The sequence below is a fragment of the Anser cygnoides genome, chromosome 6, assembly GCF_040182565.1.
Source record: "Anser cygnoides isolate HZ-2024a breed goose chromosome 6, Taihu_goose_T2T_genome, whole genome shotgun sequence".
In the NCBI taxonomy this organism is placed as follows: domain Eukaryota; kingdom Metazoa; phylum Chordata; class Aves; order Anseriformes; family Anatidae; genus Anser; species Anser cygnoides.
Window position 1 is genome coordinate 41,101,526 of NC_089878.1, and position 24,498 is coordinate 41,126,023.

The 24,498-nt window shown below is 47.8% G+C and overlaps 1 long non-coding RNA gene across 1 annotated transcript in view; it reads right to left on the reverse strand.

Moving 5' to 3' along the window:
* Positions 1–281: 281 nt before the first annotated feature.
* The window catches only part of LOC106043869 (uncharacterized), a 52,716-nt gene continuing 28,499 nt past the window's right edge, over positions 282–24,498 (reverse strand). Inside the window, exon 6 of the long non-coding RNA XR_010832312.1 lies at positions 282–1,193. This is a non-coding gene — a long non-coding RNA (uncharacterized lncRNA). The remainder of the gene's footprint in view (positions 1,194–24,498) is intronic.

Consider the following 24,498-nt stretch of genomic DNA (forward strand, 5'->3'; position numbering starts at 1 on the left):
TCGATAAGAGAATTACCGTTTTCATGGATTTGAAGTAATCTACATTTACATTTCTCACTTCACGAAAAGGAAAAAAAAAAAAAAAAAGACTGAGAAAGAGATAAAGAATGGGGAAAGAGAGGGATGGAGAGGGAACCCATCATTTATGTCAGCCTAATTTTTGTGTGGTTACAAGTACTATTTAGCATGAGTGCAATACTGGTTTCGTTAATCTGTTTACAACACTCCCAAGCAGCCTCTGATTGCTGCAAAAAGCACTTGAATTATTATTCCCACAATAAACATCTGTGCCTCACGGTGGAAGGCCCGGCTGCGGCAGTGGGCTGCGAGCAGCACGAGGAGGCGAGCGGTGCCCCCCGAGCATCGCCTGCAGCCCCGCAGTGCCCACGGGGGCCGAGGGGCTGTGCTGGCACCTCGCAGGGACGTTCAGGTGCCACTGAAGAGGAGCAGGACACGGAGGATACCGTCGCTTCCCTCGCACTGGGCAGAGGATGCTAACGAGAAGAGAGCACCCCATGGCACCCAGTTCTGGGATTTGTCTCTGCACGTTTTCCACCTCGGCACCTGTTGTGTCCAGCGCGGCCTCATGCAGCAGCTGGGTTTTGGTGCCCGGCTCCTCTTGCCCCAGGGACGGGCACGTGAAGGTTTGAGGAGCAGTGTGAGCGTGACGTGAGGCCGCAATGTGCTGGGGGCTGCAAATACCGTGCGCTCAGCAGAGCTTCTTGTGCATGTGCTCAGGGACAGGACGTACAGCAATACACATGTAAGGAAATATGCACTGCGCACGTAATATATACATATGAATTCTAATGAAAATACAGGATTGGTGATGGCTATGTATTTATAATACATGGGTAACAGCAGTCAAGGTAGGTGTTTGCTACGTCAGATATATTTTCTACTCTCCAACCATTTAAATTTATTTCTGTCTAAAGCGTTTGTTGGTTTAGATGAGCTTTTTGGGCACTGCCTTGAGAATCAGGTCTTTGGACTCACTCCACACCGACTGCGTGAGATGGGAAACTCGTGACAGATGGACGAAAGTGCAGCAGAGAGAAAGAGGGAGCGTGCGAGCAGGAGCAGCGTCTCTCTCTCTCTGTTTGAATAACCTGGGGAGAATTTTCTCTTGGCATCCTCCAGCAGCTCCCTGGGAAGGTTCCAGACAACGCTTCCTTAAGCAGTCTTGGAGCCCTCTGTCAGTAACAGAGAAAACAAAAAACAAATTAGTGCATATCCCACAGTAGGGACAAAATTATGTCCTATGCTGGGATGTAATTAGTGTCCCTACAGAGGAATTTTTGTTTGTTATGTTGCTCTTACAGCTTGATTTCTCCCCGTGTGAGCAATAACACAACCTCTGCCGGGGGGAGCGCAGGTCCCCCAGCATCGGGCAGCGTCCCCACGGTGCTGTGCCCTCCCAGCCCCACACCTCTGGGGCAGGAAACCATCCTGGTACAAAATGCAAAGCAAAGCAAATCCCTCCCACTTTTCTGCTTGGGAGTTACTGTTTGGAACCAAAGCTGCTCCCTCTCCTTTATGCCACCGTGAGGGATGCCCTTGAGGATACTGACCATAAACAATGCACGATATTGGTCATCTAGCCTAAAGCACACACCCTGGTTTTACAGGCAGCATTTTTCCCCTCAGCCTTCAGCACCACCAGCCAGATGAGGGATTGTCACTGTGCAGGGCAGCTCCCAGCTGGGGCCGTGCCCACGCACCAGCCTCGCGCCCACCTGCTTCCCCCCGGCCTCCGTCCCTGCATCGAGGCCAGTCTGCGGTTGCTCACACCGCTTCCAGTTCACTTCTCAGCATTGGATACTGGGCCAGAGACGGAGCCGCTGCTGCCAGTAATTGGGCTGGAGAGGAAGCAGGGACGACGAAGGGAAGAGGTTGTACGCGCATCTATGGAGCCTGGACTGCAGCAGAAGGGCTACGGAGCCTATAAAATAAACCCAGGACAACAAAACCCGGTGCAAAGCAGGAGTCGCCTCAGTTCATAGCAGCTGTAACCCTAAGGGTGAACACAAACGTCCTTATACTCCACTCAAAGGATGAAGGCTACAAAAATATGTGATGCTGATTGATACTGATATACCTACATTCATAGCAAGATTTATTTTTTAAATGAATTAGTAGAGTTCCCATTTAAGACTATAAAACTAAACTATATAAACTTATAAACTATAAGACTATAAAACTAAAAAGTGTTTTGTTTTTCTTTTAAATAATACATTATAGTTTTATCTATTTAATTATGTGTAAACTGGGGATAAACCTTAGCATATTTTTCCAGAGATATTACTTGGTAATTCTTCAGTCCTCTAGTCCTAAATTCTCCTCGCTAATAAGAAAAGCTGCCAACATGTGTACACTAAGATAATCCAAAAGTAAACGTGGCACACTAGAAAGTCGATTTAGGAATGGTTTTTCTGCCTGTTGTGATGGTTTAACCAGGCTTTGGGGTGCCCAGAAGCACGGTGCTCTAGCAGAGGGGCAGCAGCTGTGGTCTATGGGCTGGGCACTGCACGCAGCGGCTCCTCGCACATCGCCAGGTCCCTGATCGAGTGGCTTCAGCGGAAGGAAGAGGACCGCGGCGCTTCTGCCAGCCCCATGAGATGATGAGGGTGGGAATGGGAGCAACGTGACACAGAGCATAGCGGCAGAAGTGCCAGGTGCCAAGAGAAGCACAAGAGACTGATTCAGAAAGAAAAATCTCATAAACACGTCTGTCTCTTCCATCTTTCTACCAAATTTGTTAAATCTTACAGTCTCGGTAATGAGATTATCAAGTTCTGAAATATAAATAAACGTGCATGCAAAGAGCATAAATACACTTTTCCGTTGCTGTTTATAGGAATATAGTCATTTATTCTGCTTCAGCCATCCCCTGTGGCATAAGTGAATGAAAAGCTGAGTGAAGATAATTAATTTCTCTTCCACTGACTTTTTACGATACGCAACGGGGCAGAACCAGGCAGGCTGCACGCATGGCACAGTGACTGCACACTTGCAAGGTCAGGTAGTGATTAAGTCATTTTTCAGTCCTGGGCTGCAGGCGGACAACATGTGCGCTGCCTTATGGAGGGGCTAAAAATGCCACGGCACTTCCAGCTTGGAAGAGCTCAAAATGCAGGTGAGAAAGGATGCACGATAGCTGCAGGGTGGCGCCAGGCTGAGCTTTTTCTTCCTCCTCCTGGTCCTCCTGCTCTCCCTGCCCTCCTGCCGGCATGTGTCACCCTGCAGGGCTGGCACCATGTGGCTTTGGTCAGCAGGGTCAGTGAAGGAACAGCACTTCATGGAGGACACGAAATACCACGTCAGACGTCTTAAACATCATTGACAGACATTGAGAGAACTCAGTGGCCCCTTCCTAATGCATAATTTGTAATTTAAATTGAAAAGAAAAAAAAAGAAAAAGAGAAACAACAGTTTCTCTGATGAAATCTATTTATTTATTTTTAAATAATATTCCTAATATTTATGTCTTAAAATTTGGGTGTCATGTATTAGCTACACTGCAGGTCCTGCACGGCACAAATATTTTATAAGCAGTCCTTTACAATTCTGCATGCACACCATTTTCTACTAGACCACAAGGCCTCTATATTGATAGCTTAATGCCATTGCATAATTTATGTATTTTATATTATATTTCTTCTTGTACATACATTCCGAGTTTGCTTAGCCCTCAGGAAATCTGTGCTAAGGAAATGGCACACTCTATAAGAAATGTCAGCTACTGCTCTGGTGCTTCAGTACCAAAGGTAATGGAGCAGAAAGGCAAGAGTGGAAGAATGTTTTAAAGTGCTTGTAGGTCCGGGTGTTGTGGAGACCATTTATTGTCTTGTTAACTCTAGACATCAAAATCTTATCTTATAAGCAACTGGATGTGTAAAAATAAATAAAAATAAAAGTGCTGATTTCGCTGTCAGCCCCTGTCTTTTTTACTTCTCCTGTCTTTTTCTTTCCAGAAGTGACTTGAAAATCCTTGGGCCCTTTCTTGTGCTCTCCAAGCAACGCACACCGTTCTGCCTTGGGCCCAGACACTCGGGCATGGTAACGCGATTACGAGCCATTCAGCTCATCCTGCAGAGGAGCTCCAGCAGCAGCGGTGTCCCTGAGCTCTGCGGCGCTTGGATCGCGAGCCCCGGGAGCGAGGAGCTGCCAGGCGAGGCGGGGGCTCCAGGCTGTCCTCTCCCAACAGCAGTTTGTGGCCCCGCTTGGTTTTCTGCCCCCTTTGTCACTGCCTTGCAGGTGAGCACCCCCAGGCAGGGGCACAGAGCACAGGACAGATTCTGTTTGAACAAAGCCCTTTCACCGGACCAACGGGGAAAGGAGAACCCTTTGCATGCAGTCCCCGGAGTGCAGGACAGGGCAGCATCGCTCGGTGCCCCTCAGCACCCGAACGCCTCCCAGCTGGTTTAAACACAGGGAGCAAACAGCTGCTGGCAGGGAAAGCATGCTGGGCAGCAGCAGAAACAGAACGGGAGGAAGAAGAGGAGGTGGCACCTGAACCACTGCCCAAGGGGTGCCTGGAGACACCGCCGGTGTGGGTTCATCCTTCCCCTGCAGGGGCCAAAAGCTGGGCCCTGCTCTCCCGCGGGAGGACAGGACTTGCCCACACGAGTGTCTTCAGGACGCTCCTTCCACTTACAGAAATAATCAAACATTAACGTTGTTATTGCTGCGCTAAAACATTTAGTTAGGTCAATTGCCGGAGGAGTCAGCTTGTTGCTTGCATAAATATCTGGTCTTCATATTAAGATGGAAAGGATTTCAGAGATGAAAACTCAATTTATACTTTTCGCTCTCTGCATCAGTAAGCTTTATGCCCTTTGGAGCAAGCAGACCCCTTCTAAAGAGCCAAAACCAGAAGCAGCCCCAGCTGCCGGGATCCCAGAGCCACCCCTGCTTTTCTTTCTCTTTCTTCTTTCTCTTCTTGTTTTTCTTTTTGTTTTTCTCTCTTTTTTTTTTTGGGGGGGGGGGTCAGCCTTCAGCAGAAGACGAGATGGGAAGGTAGGTTGCTCAGTGTCCATGTGTTTGTTACGCAGCTCGCTAAAGCTTTCTGCTGATACTCTCTCCGTGTGTTCCTTGGCCCTCATACACCGCAGTTTACATACAGGATCATCACGAGGATTTTATTTGTCCCTGCTGTCACGGGTGGCTGATTACTGCAGGTAGAGCCCACGCGGCCCGTCGCACAGGGCTACTCCTTGTGCACCCTGCATCAGCCACCCAGAGGTGGCAGGGGAAGCAATACACGTACACCCCTTTTTCCAAATTGTTTTTTCCTCAGACACATTTGATATGGAGTGCAAAGTGCTGTTCGGTGGGGGAGCCTGACTGCCGCTCCATCTTGTAACCTGTTTTTGTAGAAACGGACCATTTGTGGATTATCTGTTTCTATGGTGATAGATCAGAATAAATGTGTTATGGTCCTGGCTGTCTTCAGCGTCCTGTTTTCTGCAAGGTCTCCACTATCAAAGGTAAAAATACAGCATCTAATTTCCTGCAGATCATCAGCTGAGACTCATGGAGAAGATCACGGGCTTCAGCCTGTGAAAAATCACTGTGGCAAAGCTGCATATGGAAGTTATAGGCTGTACCAGCCCAGTTAATAATAACTGTGACACAGGAGTAACCAGGTCAGAGACAAAAGAAAAAAGAAAAAAAAAGAAAAAAAAAGAAAAAAGAAAAAAAAGAAAAAAAGAAAAAAAGAAAAAGAAAAGAAAAAAAGAAAAAAGAAAAAGAAAAGAAAAAAAGAAAAAAGAAAAAAGAAAAAGGAAGGAAGGAAGGAAGGAAGGAAGGAAGGAAGGAAGGAAGGAAGGAAGGAAGGAAGGAAGGAAGGAAGGAAGGAAGGAAGGAAGGAAGGAAGGAAGGAAGGAAGGAAGGAAGGAAGGAAGGAAGGAAGGAAGGAAGGAAGGAAGGATGTTTTTCAATTTTGGACTTGTAGAGCCAGAAACATCATACTAAAAAGTCCATAGCTGCCACATCAAACATAGTAACACAAAAGGAGGCAGATGCAGACAGGAGTTTTAAACAGTCTATAATTCTTCAGGGGTGGGGGGTTATAATAAAAATATATTTTCTGAAATATTCCCCTTCGATGCTCAGACCTGAAAGAATTCAGCAAGTTTCAATGCGCGGTGGTACCTGCAAGGGGAAACTCCCACTCCTCATCTAAAGCCAGACCGGGGGAGCTGTGAAGGAGAATATTTTACATTGTATGTGATGTTTAGAGATTTTAAAATGGAAATATTATCCAATCCTTACACACTTGTAAACCACTGGGAACTGAAATTGTTCTTAATGTTATTTTAAATCTCAGTATCTTGTGAGAAATGCAAGTTTTTCTGGAATAAAAACCTAACAAATAAACTCCTGTCTTCTTATAATTCACATCACGACTCACAGCCAGAGTGAGTACCGTTGTGCCTGTCCTAAATCTTTAATATTTCAAATGAATATTTAGATAATGCCTTTCCCGATATGAGAAACCTCAGCGAAGCACTCAGGAGGATTGCCCTTTGGATTGAGGCAGAATTGAAATATTTAAATGTGCTACAATTTCAAATGGTAGCTTACCACTCGCCTTACTTGTAAAAATAAGAAATAAAATATTGAAAAGGAAAGCACATGATTACCCAGTCCCCCCCCCAGGACTAAAGGCACGGGCTGACTGGAAAGCTGTGGTTTTACCGGGCAGCAGAGCGCACCCTTCGGGCACTACCACCGTGCCAAGCCATGGTCCAGCGTTGTCTTAGCAGCGATGCAGGAGGCGTGGGGCAGCCGCCACGCCGTGCCAGGGCACCGGGGCCATCCGCAGCTTCCTTTCTGAGGAGCTTCACCAGAGCGAGCCAGAAACGTGGGATGCTTGGGGCCTCTGCATCTCCGTGCTGGCTCCTCTGTGAGGGCAGCTGTTAAAGCTCACAGCCAGCCATTGGCATAATTTAACTAGTAACGCACAGTGTTTTATCTGTTTAAAAATACATGGTATTTTATTTATTTATTTAAAATACAAAGTAGTTTATTATTCCATTATTATTAGCGGCACTAATCGCATTGCTTGTTATTCAAAAAATGAATAATGCGTCTTAATAACCACATAGATTTAGAGGTGAAAAAACACAATTTCATATGAAAGCGTTCCTGTCGTCAGAAGAGACATCCCCAATTTCTTGCCCCTTCTGGAGCCGTCCCAGGGGCTTTGCTGGCCAGCGTCAGGGCTCTGCAGGGGACCTCTCTGCTTGCATTGCCTTCTGCTGGGGCTGTCGGTGAGCCCGCTTGCCCTGCCTTCCAACTATATCCGAAGCAGAATTAGAGATGCTGATATTAACAGGATCCAAACAAACTGCTTCAGTGAAGCGCTTTGCCTTTGGGAAGTTTTGGTGTCAGTAACAGTTGTAAACAAGCAACAAGCTGCTGAAATGGGAGATGTGTCACATTATTCAAACAGACATCATAACTTCATCATCTGTGGAAACAGACTATAGACACATGCGTATGTGTGCACATTGCTAAATGTTCTCGATTAGGGGACAGAAATCTTGTCCCTCTGACCAAGTAACAACCTTATCTGTTTTACGGACGTAGTTTTTTGCCTCGTTGCTGTTCTGGTGGAGCAGTGACGTGACACCTGCCTGCAGGGTAGGCCAGTCAGCGAGCACCCAAGGCATCTCAAAGGGTGCTGCTGAGGACGGACTACGGGGGGCGATGAATGAAAGGTTTTCACGCTGCTGCTCCCCTGTTAATGCGCACTGGTCCCGTGCTCCCTCTTTGCAGTCTGCCCCGCACTAGGCACGCTGTGACGGCACGGCAGGAAGGCACCCGAGCGCCCAGAGGCAGGGCCCTGGGAAGTGCTGCTGGGGGGCGCCGGGGGCAGAGCTCCCAGGGCAGGAGGTGTCAGGGGCCTGCAGCCCCCTCGTGCTGTGGGCACGGCATCAGCTCACTAGGACAGCGCCAGCCATTCTCCGTGTGTTCGAGTGGAGGCGGTTGGCCATGAGAACAACCCTCCCGAGAGCTTGGCCTAGGAAGGCTGCATTAAGGCTCTTCTGGTCTTAAAAGCAGTGGCTCTAGGTTTAGAGAAAAGGTGCTGGCAATGCTTTTGGCATGGGCTCTGTAGGAGACAATTGGTCACCAGGATCCCTTCCAGGCTTGAATTCTCTAGGTACACATTTTTCAGCCCTATTGCAGGTGTCTTTCACAAATATTTCACGAGGACCTTTTAAGTCAACATCATCATGCATAATCCAGGGCAGGAACATGGATACGTCCCATAAAAGTGACTGATTTGTAAAATCTCTAATGAATCCTCTTTAGACTCCCTAAAACCCTTTCCAGCCTTCTCATTTTCATCCTAGACTGTGTGCGGGGTAAGGCACTCGCAAGCAGTTCACATCTGATAAAACATTACGTGCACTTCCCAGTTTTTTCTGCTCAATAACAACTTCTGACAGCTGCTTTGTTATGCACAGCCAGTCCAATTTGAAATGTTGCTGCTTTTTGTAAGAGAGCTTTTCCCAGTATTTTGTGTAGAGCTGTATTTTTATGTAGGTGGCTGTGATTAGAGTTGACATTAATTAGAAGAAATGCTAATATACCAGATGGATTTTTTAAAAGGCACATTGGAGGAGCAATAAGCACAGTACATGTGCTTATGGGAAAGTAGGAGCACGATTTGTTAGCTATACATGCGCCGCCCACGCGCTCCAGCGTTTAAGAGACCGGTATAATGCACTGTATTAATAGCAGGGAATTTTAGCATCCGCCCCTTATTTATGGCTGCGGATTTATCCTCGCACCGCGCTGGCACCCTGCCCCTGGCACGGCCCACGCCGCCTCGCAGCGCAGCACGAGGCCCCGCGGTGAGCAGCCGGCCTCGGCCTCGTGTGGGGCCGCGGGGAGAGGAGAGAACATCCGACTCCGGACCCCACAGGGCCTGGGGATGTCCCCGAGGATCGGGGGCCAGCACCTTGTGCCCACCTGGAGCTGTGCCCCGCGCTGTGGCAGCGGCTCCTCCTGCCGCGGTGCTCCAGCAGCACGAGAGGCCCGGCACTGCGACGGGCAGGAGAAGCGCTGGAGCAGGAGCTGGTCCGGTGCCATAGCAACAGCTGCCCTTTTTTTCCTCCAGTCTTTTTGATTTTGCACTTTGAAATTAATTATTAAGCACGGAGCAGGAACAAAAAGGAGATTACCCCCAGGTCCCACGGGTACCCAGGAAGAAAGAGCTTCCCGGGGTGTCTGAGGGCACCGGGATGAAGGGAAGCACTTTTCTGTAACCGTCCCTTCCAAAGCACAGCTGGAGTGCGCTCTGAGCGTGCCAGTCATTTGCTATGCCCCCGAGCTGAATTGAGAGATATTTTCATGAATTGAGAGATATTTTCATAACAGCACACTTTACTAAGGGTTTGCTGCGGCTCTAAAAAACCATCAAGCCATATTTGTTTTCTCTACCAACCTAAACGTCTCTGAATAGCTGCCACGTGTGTTTGGGGACCGCATTTCCAGGTCCCAGGATGCCCAGGATGATGCAGCGCTGCTGCTGCTATGGCAGCGAGAGCAGGGCTGCTGCAGAGCACAGGGGGCAGCTGCTGGGGGTCGCCCCTTGCTGCCCCCCCGCCATCCCTGTGCCACCCTGCTGCGTTCCTGGGCAGCATTGTCACTAGAGGGTCCTGCTGGCAGAGCTGCATCCCGAATTTATTGGTGTTTATTGGCATTTATTGGCAAGCAGCATCAAGCGTTAGTTTGGTGGGAGGCTTGGGGCAAGGAGGCTTGCTGCCTTGGTTTATCACTTCTCCATTAATTAACCTGTCCTTGGAAATGACACTTCAGACTTTTTACAAATGTTTCAGGAGGTAGCGACATGAAAGCCACATCAAATTTATTTTCCAGCATAATTTGGGCCATACAAGATACTCCGTCAATAGTTAATCCTAGAAAGATAAACTTGTAGAAAACCTTGCATTAAAAGAAACTCGAACCACACATTCATTTGCCCACTTTGTGCCGTTATTAAGCACCCAGAGCGGAGACTTCTGCCTCACAAGCTCCTCAGAACGCCCAGCCTGCCCGAGGCGAACACACGGTGCTGCTCGGGGACAGCGGGCATGCCAGGCTGGTCTCTATAAACGAGCACTGAAGCACACATGGCTGTTATCAGACCCGTTAAGGAACCTCAGCGACACAGAAATCAGAGTGGACCCCCGTGGGTCACCCACCACAGCAGTGGCTGATGCTAGGGCTGGGGGCTCCGTGCCACCATGCCCCAAGTGCTGGTGGGGACGTCCTGGGGATGAGAGGTCCCCGTGGAGGGAGAATGCGGCTCCCAGCCCAGAGGTCAGCGACTGACCGGGTTTCCTACTGATTTCCCTTACTTCTATTTTTTCTGAACGACTGGGAAGCTTCAGCCCCGCTGCTATTTCGGAAGTTTGGAACTCGACTGGTTTTTCATCTCGTGTTTCTGCTGGCACGCCTGTCAAAACTCATACTGAAACCACGAGCCGTCTTTTAACCAGTGTTCTCCTACTGAAATCTGATGGCTTGACAGTCTACCAACGTGTCCAGAAACAATTAGCGTCTGATGAATTTGAAAATGCTGAGAAATGTTTTACTCGAAAGCATTATTTTTGGCTAACTGTACCGTCTGGAAGTAACGGCTGCTTTAGCAGGCGTGTGGGGCACCGGGCTGTTCTGACAGCCCCATCTGACCTGCCTGGGGCACGGGCAGCCCCCGGGGAGATGAGGTTCTCTCCCCGCCTGCCTTGCAGTGAAGGCTTTGGGGCATTCAGAGCATTTCATGAAAGGAAGGCTACACCACAGTTGTTTTACCGGTAGACAACTCAGTTACCAGTGGGATTACCTCATTTTAGACCTCAGCCGTTCTCCCAGCTCTTGGAAGGAAGCAGGCAATGCATGCGCTGCTGGACTGCACAGGGACGCACCGCGGGGAGGGGGCACGAGGGGCCAGCACCCTGAGTGCTTCAGCAAGCACCCGGGCTGAGCACACTTCGGCTTTCCACGGGGAAATAATGTGCTAATTATTTGGTAGTTCAGTTTTGTAATTAGTCACATAAACCAGAACGGGCTAAATTGAAATCTCTGCTCTTAGCTAATATATGGGAACTTTTATGGGAGCTTATTTGAGGCTATCTTTGTAGCCTGGAACGTTTTGCCTACCCTTGCCAGCAGCAGGTAAGTGCTGCTGTGCTGCCCCGAGACCTTTGCTTTCCCCGTGCCGCAGCAGCAGTGCAGGATTGTGCCCTCCCCTCCAGAGCAGAAAGGATCCTTTAGAAAATGCCAGACTGCAGCTTTGCAGACGAAGCAGAGCTCGATAAAGCATCGTCGCCGACCTTGGCGCAGCCGCTGCAGCCGCCGTTCTTTGAACCTAGCTCCAGCAGCTGAGGCTGTGGCATGGGCATTCATTTCCTTTGGTGATATTCGGTTCACCTCAGTCACCGAAGACTTCAGACACTGAGCAATGAAAAGAAAAAAAAATATATTTCTGAAGATGATCTGAGGTCAGTCACCGATCAAGACCGTAAGTTTTATGTGGTTAAATTGCCTCAAGAGCTAGGTACATGCTGCAGGTCAGGTACGTTGCTATTAATTCAGGCTTAGAAAGGCAAACAATCTGAAATTTGTTTTGTAGTTACTGTGTTATGTGCCACATTATCTCCCCTCCTCACTCGTCCTTGTTTGGCCTGCCACATGTACGCTGTTTGGTTTTGTGTGAGCCTCGCTGCAGGGTCGTACCTGTAGCAAAAACTCCCCCGTGCTGCAATTTCCACGCTGTTGGCACAGCTCTACCTGGGATGCTGCAGGAATTTCTGATTTCAGAGTCTTTGGTGAGTACAGGACGGGCAACAGCGATGGCCGGGGCTGAGCACTAGGACATGAGGGAAGGTGTGAACAGAAGCACCCAGTTTCCCCCCAGCATAACCGAAATAACTTTAGGAAAGGACAAATAGGAGGTAAAGCAGGGACACCCTCCTGTAGGGTGAGGAGACAGACAAACAGAGCCCTGGCCTGAGGGATTAAATCCCTGACCTGCTTCTGGAGCAGAGGAAGCCACAAACAAGACACTGCAAGGAAATGCAGGTTGTCAAAGGGAAGATGCTGATGGCTCTAAGCGTTCTGCGTGAGATATGAAAATGAAACGTCTCTGATCATTGTTTTTTATGGGAAAATCATTGCCTTTCTGAAAGGTCATACGACAGTTGCTCAACTACAACCACACAAAGCTGTTAGGAGTTATAAAGGTCTGTTTGCCACACTTGTCCGTATGGCACTACTGAAATGAAAACATTTTTTTTTTTTAATTACCTCGGGGAGCAAACTTTCGCACACCCCAGGCAGACATGTCAGACCTCTCAGCGGCTCTCTGGCGGTGTTCTGCTCCCAGCCCCCAGTAATTAACACCATCGCCGGGAGAAACATGAAACAGCAGGAGCTAACGGGGGGGGGGGCGGGAAATGAGGGGGTGAAGGGTCAGACAAAAATACCCACTACTGGGAATTAATTTTGGTCACAAAAGCTTCAGGAGGCCCAAAGCAGCTCCCAGCACAGCCGCACTCTGACTTCCCGGCCACTTGTGCAAGTGTTGGTCAGTAAAGATTCAGCTCCTGCTTCTTCCTCTAGCTGATGTCTGCCTTTTTCAATTTTTATTTATCGGTATTTAAAACAAGAATATTCTGAACATTAAAGTCAAATCAAACTAAATGCAAGATAAAACCAGTATCCCCAAACCCTTACAGTTCCTGTAATCCTTTGCTGTCCCTGCACATGACCAGTTCCCTTTCTCCACCAGAGGAGGCTGTTAATGCCATTGGCAGCTGCCAGAAGTCCCCCAGTAAATTACCTCCCCAAAGCGTGGGGCTAACACATATTCCCTGTGCCTTTTATGAGCGGGAAAACGAATAAATGAGAAAATGTTTGGAAGCTAAACCAGCTGGTAAGTTTGGTACCCACACCAACCAGCGGAGGTCCATCTCACGATGCCAGAGGAGCGCAGTGAGGGATGCGAGGGACGTTTGTTTAATGTGTGTGCATGTGTATGTGTGTGTACCTGATGGTACACATACCCACATATACCCTATCTACATGGTTCTTTAGGCACAAAGTGGTGCTACAAGTAGACATTGTATGATCGCTTTGCGATGCTCAGGGTCTGAGCAGGGCTCCCAGAGGCTAACCATTTTTCCCAGTGGAGCACCACCACGAGGCCTCCGAACTTTTCTTTATGCAAAGACATCTAAAAGGTTTCTCTGCAAACTCCGGGGCTGCAGCCGTCTGGGGAGGGTGTTGCTGGTGCTATGAAGAAGTAGGTAGCACACAACATCACTCGAGGTCATTTCCCCAGTACCTGGTGCTGCTGTATCTGTATCCTGTACTCCAGCACCGTGCTGCAAACGAATGACTACAAATAAACATACAAAAATTCTTTCAAGTATGAAAAGTCATTTTTTAAACACAACTGTAACTTTTCACTACAATTAAATATATTCATGTTTCCATTCTCTTTGCTTTTTCTTGACATCTCAGTAGCTTCATTTCTATTGTCTGTAGATACTAAGTCCAAATTGCCAAATAATTTCTAAAAACATTTAATTACATGTGTTCTCCACCAGCAATTCACACGTATGGATATAATACTTCAGGGATCCTTTTTGGCGTTTAAGTAACGACTTCAGACATGACACCGAAGCGGCAGGTTTTGTTGCTGTTTCACCGTTATGAAAGCAAACGAGCTGCGGGGCGGGGAAGCAGCCCGGGCTCCTGGATGGGGCGAGCTGCCGGGCACGGCCGGAGATGCTGAGCGCTGCCAAGGCAACGGCGAGTGGTACCCGGCTCCGCACGGCGGCGAAGATGCGATGGGGATGGGTGTTCGTGAAACTGCCCCCTCGCTCCCACAGACTTTTAAAAAACATCGTTTGGTACCTTATTTTTTTCCACTATTTTAGAAAGGTCTTGTCCATTAACAGAGCCATCACATCGCTCCGGACATCCGCCCTGCACAGCCTACCCGCCTTTGACCTCTCCTCCATGTACACACTAGACACATAAGAAAAAAAAAAAAAAAAAAAGACAATTTAAAATATCTGACTGCGTTATTAATTTCCTCTCTGACTGTGCAACTAATTAGCAAGGTCCTGAATATTGACAGCTGCTTGGGAAAGGAGTAAAGCTACCAAACTGCAATTTTGATATATGTATATATTTGTATATAGATGAAACAGATGTATGAAATATAAATATAATAAAATAGGTATTCTTTTTGCTAGCATATTAATGTCAGGTATATTTTACATGTATTTATATTTTATATGTGTGTGTGTGCATAGGCATGCAGCAGGAGGCGGGCTGAAGGCCAGCTGTGTGCCCGCAGGTGCTGCCCACAGGCGTTGCTGCAGTGCTGAGCATTACCTGGGGCCACGGAGCCCTCCCCGACAAAGCACGCTCAGTTTTGTGTTCCCACAGTATGGCTTCTTGTGTTTATTAGAGCAGAAATAATGAAAACCTAAAACCCGATTAAGTTTAATAAGTTTTTTTTCTTTCATGAGAGCTTGCGGACACATTAACTGCCAAATTATAGATTAATTCTGCTCAGTGAGCCGCAAACATTTTGGTAGAAATAAAATCCATCCTTCGCAAAGAAGGTAAAAGTCCCCTTCTAACAGGTACCTCCATCATGGTAACACAAAATGAATTTAGGGGCTGAACTGCCACCTTTTGGGGACTGCGCTGGACATGCAGTGCCCAGCGCTACTGGTGCAGGACAGGCGCAGCCCCGGTGTGGTTTGAAGGGAAGAATTCGTGATTCCCATTCCGGCAGCTTTTCCCCCAGCTCCCAGCTGGGCTCTCAGCAGGTCCAGGGCAGAGCAACAACTCCAGCTGCCGGAGCAGAGGACCCGAGGCCGGACACACTGCAGCCTCCGGCACGCGGAAAGCAGGAAAACGCCTCGTCTGTGGATGCAGCCGGGTCCTGCTTGAAAAGCCACCCATCCCACCAGAGGCTCTGCCCACTGGCCGCCGTGCACCCCTCAGCATGCTGAGTGGCTGGGGAGGCCCCGGGGCGCCGGGGGCAGACGTGGGCTCCTGCACACCGCAGCCCCCCCGGCGCTGGAGCATCGGCACGATGCAGGCACTTGCCCCCGGCACAGCTCTCTGTCGCTTTAGCTGGTAATTTGCTTTGCTTCGCTAAACTGTCCCTGAGTTATGTATTTATAGCAAGGAAACCATAAATACTCCAAACCTCTGGCATTTAAGAAAGCCCCGTTTTATATCTTTTATTCAGCTAAATGATCATTTTATGCAATTTTCCTACAAGCCCCATACATATTTAGGCTGCTCCCTGTATCCCCTGTACATTCGGACTGGTAACTGCTCCTGGGCAGCCCTTTAATGCAGCCGTTATCTACCAGGTTGTTACCAGGTCCGACCACCTTCGCTCCCATCCACGGCACAGCGGGGCCGCTCGCTGGTGCGGGCAGGGTGGGAGCCACGCAGCGCCCTTACACACTGCCCACACCTATGTTAAGATACACCTGTTAAAATACAGCACAGCACTGGGAGGAAAACGCTGCACCAGGGCCGGCTGCTGCTGCTGCTGCTGCTATATTTAGGTTCTCCTGCTGCTGTTTCCATTATGCCTGGCTGAATTTATTTCTACTAAATAACCATTAAATTGATCTGTTTGGACAGAAGTGGCATTGCAGTATTTTAAATGAACCTTTACTGCATTTTTTTTTCAACCTATAAACATCTAAAACATTGATATAAATGCCTGCATTTCCAGATAAAAAAGGTATAATCTGCTTCCTCGGCGTGTCACCAGCAGCGCAGGCTCCCCTGGTGCTGCTGCAACCTGCAGCGCACGCATGGGTGGTGGAAGTGGATAAAAAGCAAAGTGAGGAATAGTTTTAGAACTACACAGCGTCATGTTTTTGCACTGCATTCTGCCACAAAACACAGATGTCTCCTGTTCTTGCTAAGGCATGTCATTATCAGGAAAATGACCACTGTTGGAGCCTGGTGTTTTGCAAGCAAAATCTAAAGTCCTCACTTGGAGGACTTGGAGGACACAAAAATTCACAACAGCTTAAAGAAGCTTGTGAGAGTGCAGCCTGCTGATGGTGTCTTACATTTCATGGCAAGAATCATGATTGTATAAACTCTGAAATACATAATTTACTGAAACAAAAAGGGCATAAGTATACTGAGGCACATTAAATTATATCACCGTATCTAATCAAGATGAAAGGGTTTAAGATTAAAGCGAGAGGCTGGCTCCATGCGATGTTATACTAAATTCCAGGAAACCGGACTACTGCTACTGCAGCGCTCTCGCTCAGGGTGGTAAGTTGTATGAGCACGATGGAGACAAAATAAATGGGGAGAGGACTCAGCTGACAAAGAAGTGAAGGAGAGAAGGGAACAAGGGGTTGTCAGTGGTGTGGTCTCATTGGGGATGGGTTGTGCCAAACGCCCTGCGCTGACAGTAAAGGTAGGATGTAAATAAAACTGAAGACAGAATTGGTCCTTTCCCCAACCCGTCCCCCCAGGCACAAGCACCCGCTGCAGCTCCTGGCCAGCCGCTTGGGCACAGCCACAGAAGCCTGTTGTGGACACCTGCGTGCCTTCCAAAGAGCAGACGAGCGATCAGATACTGGATAAAGCCTCCTTAACACCCTCAGGTTTTAACTGGGCTCTGTGCAGGTTCACGGCGTGGAGCTGAGCAGGGCAATGGATGCTCTGTATTTCCTGGGGATTACCCCGTCGGGGGGCAGGAGCAGCCCAGCCCCATGCACCCGCTCCCCCCGACGAGGCACCCAGACATCATTAGGAAATAGGTTAATTAATGCCTGTTGCCAGGGAGCACAGCAGCCACTGAGTGCAATGGGATCCTGACTTTGTTTTGTCCCTCGTATAAGCAGCATAAACTTTGCTTTGCTGTTGATTTACTCTGCAGGGTTCAGAATGAAATAAAAATCATTCTTGGGCAGTGAGGCTGAGTTGCAGCCTGAAGAAAATACAAGAAAATAATAATAATAATAAAAAAAACCCACCACAGCAAGAAATACCTATATAGCTGTATGTAAGAACATATCAGGACAAAGTATTTCCACATAAAGATTCAGCAGTAAGCCTCATGAAATGGAGTACGCGGCCCAGCTGTAATAGCAGCAATTTAACCCGAACCTCTGAGTATACCAAGGCAGATCAGGCATCGATGGGAGCAGATGCTGACTGCACCCAGCAATGATCATAGGAAGGAAGAAGCTGTATTTCTGCTAAAAAGATTTTTTTTTCCCATTATCATTAGCTTTAATGCAATTGAGACATCTGCTTGTGCAAACTCCCCCTATGTGAGCAGTGACCTCGCAGCCTTTGCCACCCGTACCCCTGAAGACTGGCCAAGAGCTCACAGCGCAGTCCCACCCCTCTGACTTTTCCCTTAGGGATGCTCAGAGGGGCCGAGGACAGCCAGGGCACTGAGCCACATGTCCCCAGCCCACGCAACTTCCCACCCAGGGATGGGGAACCCAAATACAGAGCTGGGTTTTAGCTTCGCACAGGGCCTTCTTTATGGTCTAAAAGCACCCCGAAAGCCACGCAGGGCTTCCTCTGACCCTGTGAAGTGGCAGGTTTGGATGAGCCACCCAGGCAGGAGGGGGGGCCATGCCAGGGCATTCAGCTTTTTCCCCTTTTACCTGTTTTAAAATGCTTTCAATGTAATGTATTCATCTGTGAGAAATGAAACTACTGCACAATTTGTGTCTCAGAAATTCTTCTACTTCGCTTAGAGCACCAGTCACTATTTAGTGGAAATAAGGTGCCTGTTAAAATTTATAACTGAAGGAAAAAACAGATATTAGTTATCCACAGTAGTGCACGTAAAGGTATTACATTTCTCTGCACTATATCGACACACAAGTGTGCCACACCAAAAGCCCTTCTGACCCAAAAATGAAAAATTAAGGTATTCCAACTTGCATTTTCCTTTGTTCTCATAGCTTAAAATCAGCTGTTCATCGTGCTGTTATTATAACAGAGGAAAAAATCTACGTTAAGTTCCCATTTGCAAACCAGCACAGGTGCAGCATGATATTCCTTGCAATGTTTCCTATCCAAAATTGCAGCATAAGCCTCGTGTGAGTATGGAAATGCTGCACTTGTGAACAGGGGACTGCAAACACCTCCGTAAATCCCAGGTACACTTTCAAGGTGGGCAGCCCGGGCTGCACAGGCAGCACTGCACAGGGGATCCCCGCCCCCAGAACGACATTTGGTGCCCGAGGAGGCCCCTCCAGGAGCGTGCCCCCTGCCAGCCCCCAGAGCTACCCCCTTCCTCCCCGATCCAGCTGGAAGGTTACAGCCACCGTTGGGTCTTCCCAGACCCCCAGCACCAGTCCCTGTGACCCCGTCTGGACAGTTTGGGCAGACTGAAACACAGCAAACACTCCTGAACCATACTTAGGATGCTATTTTACATTTTGTCCTCGGTTTTGCAGAAGGGCGATACATCCAGCTGACAAAACACCGGCTCCCTGCTGACGCGCTCGTTAGTTTTCAATAACGCTGTGAGCGCAGCAGCAGAATTTCTCAGGGCAAACAAAATATTTACCGTAACGCCCGCAATCCATCACAGCAAGCTGTGTCACAGCCACCTGCTCGGCGGTGGGACCAGACGTGCCCGATGGCCACCCAGGGCCGGGCCACTGATGCAGGGCACCCATGGGAGACGCAGGCACCCTCGTGGCAGGGCGACGCTGGGGGTCCCGGCCCACGGCAGAGGGCAGCGAGCACCACAGAGGGACGGGGGATGGAGAGGCGAGCAGTTTATTCCCCAGGGCTTTCTGTTGCCAAAGCTCCTCCAAGGCTGGCCTCCCACTCCTCGGAAACGCAGGCTGCAGCTCGCGGGGGCTGCCACAGGCTGGCAGACGCTCGCTCACCTTTCCTGCCTTTCTCTGTGTCCCCATTGCATGTTTCTCTCAGGCATTTCCCTCCCTGTTTAACAGCTTGTCACCTTGGGGCAGGAACAAAAGGTTTGAATGGGATAAGGAGCTAATCACGGCTTTTCTGAGTCGTATTTGGAGTGAGCAGGTTTAACTGGCAACTGATTCCGTGGGCTGGTAAAGGATATATTTGCTAAAAAACATACTTTTTCTAGTTAAAAGATTTCCCACTCCCATTTCCCCAGGACACCTTAACTACCTCAGTTCTCAGGGCAGGAAAGGGCGCCAGGCTCCTCAGCGAGCCCAGCGCGGCCGGGTCGCTCCGGGGAGCTGCAGCCACGGCGTGGCGTTTGTTCTGTGCCTCAAGTCAGCCTGCTACACAAACGGTCCAAGGCTTGAGATTTTGCCACAGGCGCTTCAGGAGCTGCAGTTTCCTTCACACGGCCTGTCGCAGCCTTCCTCGGGAACCCAAGGGAACTTTGTGGAAAACCTGCTGGTGCCGTGGCTCACGTCTGCAGTTCCCACCTAATCCACCAGATACGTTCTGGGCTTCCTGCTGCCGGCTACAAAGCTGCGATTTTATTTCCTCTAGCTTTCAGGGCACGTTAATGTATATTATCCCCTATATTATTTAGGGGATACAACAGAACCCAAGTTTTCAGGGAAAGTCTATACATTTTGGTAGAAATAATAATCACTAAGAGAGTCTATTAGGAGATTTGTTAAACTTTATTTTTTCCTTTTCCTATTTCTTTTCCTCTAAGAATCTATGAGGAGTAAACTGATGTTAACCACCCCTCTTTGTCCTCCTACAAGTAACGGGGCTGTGGAAGAACTTGACTCCACCACATCCCTCACTTTGGAGGATGATCATCCTGCTTATTTCTGGCTTGTCGGTCATTTGCATCCAGTCTGCCTGCTCCAATTGTGCACATTATATCGAATTGAAAGAATTTTGCAAAGTTATTGTATGGTAACATCTGGAATATTAAAAGGTGCTGATGTATGAGAGCAAAACCTATTTACTTGTCACTTCAAGCTCCATTAGAAAAATTATGTTAAAAAAATCTTTGTTTCTTTCAGGGAAGGATATGTTAGTTTGCAAATTCTAACGGAGCCTCCAAGTGTCAAGTAAAAATTGAGAGCTTCCTTCTAAAATTCATCTTTGAAAATTTAATTAAGGAAGGAAAGCTGTGACTTCTATGAGATGTAGAGAAACTTTCATCCGTGTAATAAATTCCAGTGAATTCTAGGCATGAGACATGGGCACAATTACTTTGGTAGGAGAGAGCCTCTCCCCACTGAGGATGCAAATAAAACCCTGCAAACGTCCTGGTTTTCCTGTACAAACCGAACAGTTAGAAAAAGCTTTGTTTAAAAAAATAAAATTTTTGCTTTTACTCCAATGGGTATCGTTCGGATATCATCACAGAAGGGGACAGGCTGGCGTAGCTCTGGCTATGGCAGCCTCAGAAGCTTCCCGTGAAGCTCTGCTGAAAGCCACGGCTGCAGAGAAATCTGCAGGGCGCTCGGGAGAGGAGTCAGCAGCGCTGGTCAGCGTGAGGGGGAAAGGCAGCAGGGAGGGCAGCCATCAGAGCACAGAACTAGCGCCTGAAGCTCTCGGTGTTTCCCTCAATTACCTTTTTGGTCAGACAGCTGGCGTATTACCTCTGAGCAACCAGAATTACAGGTTTGCAATTAAGAGCCCTGCTCAGAGTGAAGGCTAATTAGAAATCTGCTCCGAGGCAGAGCTCGTGCAATTTTGCATATGCTAACCTGTGCTGATGCACTTTACGAATTCAAGGTGGAGACCTCCCGTTTGTATAGGCTTCGTGGGAGTAAGCGTCTGTAAAAAAAACTAAGCAGATGAGGGAGGTGGCAATAGAAGAGCAGTGTCTTCCCCAAAACAGACTGGGATACCAGAGGATGTGAATCTGTATTTCCCTGAAGCTGATGATCCACTGAAGCATGTAAGAGAAAGCAAAATATCTAAATTATGCTGTCTCAGCTTACAAAGCCAGAAGCACCTGCCCTGAGTCATTTCATGGTGGAATCATCAAAATTTATAGGGACTGTGGGACATAATCCCAGCACGTGCAATGATGTGTGCAAAGCCTGTCAGAAAATGTGGAGAACTGGGAGCTCTCCAGAGACCAAAAGCCTCAACAGGTGTTAGTGTCTTCTGTGGCAGCCCAGAAAACAACTGGCCAATAAGAAACAAGTTTATTATTATTATTACTATTTTTATGATCAAACAAAAACACAGCACATAAAATAAACAAATAAATAAAATAAATAAATAAAAAAGAAAGGTTCAAAGCCAGCCAGAAGCAATTAGAGGCTATGCCTCAGCAGGTTTACACCATAGTCTAAAGCAATTCTCAAAGAAGTTACAAAGAAAAGCCAGGATTAAGCCACTTATTACAAAGAGCGAGATTAGATTTCTAACGTGAAACAGTTTTCAGCTCCTTGGCTTATAACAGAAGATAGCTAAAAGGGTGCCCTGAGGAAGCTACCAGAATGATTTCTAAGTTTAGCAAAACCTGCTTTGTTGTGAAAGGCTCCCAGCTCTCATCCGAGGGAAGGCAAGGAATTCATCAAGAAGGACTCTTCAGCTCTGCAGACAAAAGCAAAGCGATGCAATGGCTCAAACCAGATAATTTCAGGACTTGAGTACAGTTCAAGTGTGATGGCAGAGCTAATTTTCTCATGGTAAGTTATCCTGGTGGTTAGAGGCACACATTTTGAAGAAAAGTTTCATGTAAAAACTTAAAATATTCTGATACCACATAATCAGAAAAAAAAAAGGCTGTGAGCGGGCACACGGGCTGGCATGGTCACAGCGATGAAAGGCAGCACCGACTCCCCATGGAGCCTGGTGGAGCCCGAAGTGGAGAGACCCGGCTGCTTTTGTTGCCTGCCCCAGGAAAGCTGAAGTGCTCGAGCAGGGGGGGCGGACCGGACAAGCTCCAGAGGTCCCTGCCAACCTCCACCAACCGTTCTGCTTCTACTCCTAGGAGGTAATTTGGACAGAACCCACTTTTTTCTCCTTCTGAAGAACGAGGTACTTACAGAGGTCACTCTAGAAATTAATTTCACCGTAAGGTTATGCTCTGTGGTCTGTTTTATCTGGAGCAATGCATAACTGCTGTAAATATATACCACCTGGTTTCTTTCTCTTTATTAATAATGTTAATAAAGTCTTCTGATGAGAAGACCTTGTTTACTGCAGATGACAATGTAGCGCATAAAGACTTTTAAATTAGTCATTTGCAGCAGCAGAAACGTTGTATTTTTTTATTTCACTTTTCATCATGCTATTAGAGATGGTGCGACTGTTTCTGTAAAACAACTGCCCACACAGCATCTGCTAATGTCATAGCTAGAATAGCGCATTAATTTATTTTCTCAGGGTGTTTGAGAAGTGCAGACTCTGCCAGCGTTTATTAGAATTCCTATCACTTACTGAAGGCATGCCCTGAAAAGTTCGATGTAAACCAAAATGCCGTCAACTCAACCTTTAAAATAATACCCTTAAAACACAGAAGTGTACGTTTACATGTCATCTGCTCCTAAAGCAAGAATAAATGAGGTACTACCCAAATATTTTCCGAGGACACAGGATTGCTACGTGGCATCAGTGCTGCTGTGCCAGAGGTGAGATCTGCGGGAGGCGCCTGGCGCAGGGTGCGGGTCCCGGCTCCCGCTGCATCGCACTGACGTGTGCCCTGATGCTCTCCAAGGGAGGTTGCTTTTGGTGCACGGTGACGTGTAAGCCGAGCCCAGCGGCAGCCTGGGTCAGCCGGAGCAGCTTTGTCCAGCTAACAGGGATGGGACACGTGCATGGCAGCCGCCCCAGCCCCGCACAGAGGGTGCAGCAGCAGAGCTGCGTCCCCAGCCAAGGCTCCGTCGCTCCCAGGGGACAGCTCAGTTACTGACCAGCTGCTGCACTTCCACCATCTGGAATTTAAACCCTCTCCCATCCCCCTTTTTTTTCCTTTTACTTTTAAATGCAAGTACTGTGAGGAGAAACACTGAGCTTTTTCTGAAAAGCCTGGTGGGGCTTCCCCTCAGCCTCCCTTTGCGCTGCCTGGGACACACGCCAGGCTGACCCAGCAGCCACGGGGTTTTATACGCAGTTTCCCAAGGAAAGCAAGCATTTGCTAAATGCTCAGTGGTGGGAAACGAAGTCCACATGGAAATGAACTAGAGCAGTTACCAGCAACTGAGTATGAAATCTAACTGCTATCATTTATTATAACTCATCTCAGAGAATCACAGAATCATTTAGGTTGGAAAAGACCTCTAAGATCATCCAGTCCTGCTGTAATCTTGTTTCTGGGCAAAGCAGAGGATTCAGCTACAGAAACATCGAACTATTGTCTTCAGAGAGGGGGAAAACCTGACATCAGGGAGATGAATCAGTCAGGGCATGAGGCTGTTTAGGACAATTTGTCCCTTTTAAATTTGTATTTATTTTCCAGTAAATTTCAGACATTTGACATGGTCACTGTTGGTTGAAAAGCCATTCAAGTACTTCTGCTCTTTCATATATATTAAAGTGTTGATGAAAAATATGTATAACCCATGCTGATTTTTCTACCCTCTTTTCCCCTCTATTAGGATAAAACATTTCCTTAACTCAGAGATGAGATACTCACAGCTGATCATTCCCTATTCCTGATGGTATCTTCTCCCTGCCTTTAAGTTTGAGAGCATTTATTAAATGAAACACTTAAGAAATGACTTCAGAAAACCACAGAATCTGTTTCTATAGAGACAGGTCTATCTTGATTCAATAAGAGGTTTATAAAAAGGGGAAAAGAGGACAGGACAGCGGGACAGCAGGCAGCATTAAATATGCTAGATAATTGTATTCCACGGAGATTTTGAGCTTACAGATGAGTCTAATTAGCCAATAACTGTTTGTGAAGAGATTGTATAACCCAACAGCCCTGCCACCCGTGAGAGCTCCCCTCGGCGACCCAGCGCCGGCTGCCCAGTTGCTGCAGCCCGGCAATGGGACGCGCCTCACCTGAACGGGAGAGCAGCACCGGCTGTGATCGCCAGTGGAAATGCATTTACCAAAAAATAAATGAGAGAGCCTTTACATCTGGCATCGAAGAGGAAACACAACCCAAAGACAAGCTCCACCTTTGGCACCCACCTCCACGCTTCAATTAGCAGAAATAATTTGAGCTAAAAGTCAGCACAGAAATGAAGGCATACATGCACACACTTTGGACTTTGCCAGCTGTATGAAGGCTTCCTGCTGGAAAGGGCACTTAAATAATAGTCTTTGGGAAAGATTTATTTTCCCTGGTAATTCAGGTCATGGACTGAGGCTCATTAGATATTTTCAGGTAATTCACGTGCTGTTTCAAGACCATAAAGTATCCACTATAAGGACAAACATCTACAGCTATACACCACGCATATTCCTCAGCCCTTTGGTAAAGGAGAGCAATGATTTATCAAAGCATCTCTCCACATCTATAATTCCTTGTTACAGATGTGCCGTATTTTATGCACAGTACTTCAG